Source organism: Physeter macrocephalus, chromosome 2 (assembly GCF_002837175.3).
Source record: "Physeter macrocephalus isolate SW-GA chromosome 2, ASM283717v5, whole genome shotgun sequence".
Taxonomy (NCBI): domain Eukaryota; kingdom Metazoa; phylum Chordata; class Mammalia; order Artiodactyla; family Physeteridae; genus Physeter; species Physeter macrocephalus.
Window position 1 is genome coordinate 13,141,077 of NC_041215.1, and position 1,210 is coordinate 13,142,286.

Below are 1,210 nucleotides of genomic sequence, written 5' to 3' on the forward strand. Positions count from 1 at the left end.
GAGCCTGTGCCCCGCAACGGGAGAAGCCACAGCAGTGAGAGGCCCGCGTACCGCAAAAAAAAAAAAAAAAAAAAAAAAAAAAAAAGTATTGCCCAAAGGCATCAGCATTGGGCACTGCAGCCTCAGAGGAATTCCTTTCCGATAAGCATCCTCTTACAATGTACAAAACCATATAGAATGAAAATTGGTTGTAAAGAAGCCACCAGCTGAATGCAGATCCTGTTGAGAACTGCCTGAGGCGGGGGAAAAAAGGGGGATCTCATTCAGAGTTGACCTCTTCCGGTGACTACTAAAATGTTTGTCCCGCAGCTGGGACAACACACCAACTCCTGAGCAGACCCCAGGAAGGAAAATGGAGGAGGGAACAAAGAGACTAAAATTAGAAGTAAGTTCCTCCACAGCATGTAGGAGACAGAATATCTTAGAGATCACCTCTCCCAAGCCCCTCATTGCACAATCCAGAACTCAAGCTGCAAAGTGCGTGAGTGACTCCACCAGTGTAATAGGAAGGCAGAGTTTCCATGACACCACATCCCTTGGGAGGTGCACACCCTACGGCCTGGGTGCAGTTCTGAGAATCTGCCCCAGGTGAGGCCGAGAGCTGGTCATGGACACAGTTATCTCTGTTCAGACTTGGCTTTCAAGCCTGCAAGGGAGATGCTTCACATCATCCCATTCTTGTTGCTCTGTGCACCTTTTCTATCTTGTCTGTCTTGGCTTCTGATGGGCAGAAATTCATTATTACACACACAAAAAGCTGCACGGAATGTGTTCTGTGCATCTGTGTAATGATTTCCTTAGAACAGAAGGGGAATTCTGGATAACAGAGAACATGCATTTAAGGTTTTGATGACTACCCTCCAAAAATGTTATACCTATTGCCACTTTTAGCAGCAGGGTATAATGGTACCCATCTCTGTACACACTTTTAATAAATGCTGAAGTCATAAATCTCTTGCATTTTGCTAAATTTATTTTAGTGTGTCTTTTCCTATCTCTCGTTCATGTTTATGGTCTACTTGTATTTCAGGGCTGTGAGTTGTCTGTTCTATCTCATTTATACTGGATTGCTTACCTTTTCTTATCAATTTGTAGGTGTTCTTTAGATATTTTGGATACTGACTAGAATAATTTTACCCATTGTTTCGGTTTTAACTTTACTTACGGCATCTTTCATCTTAGAGAGGTGTAAAGTTTTAATGTAGATAAA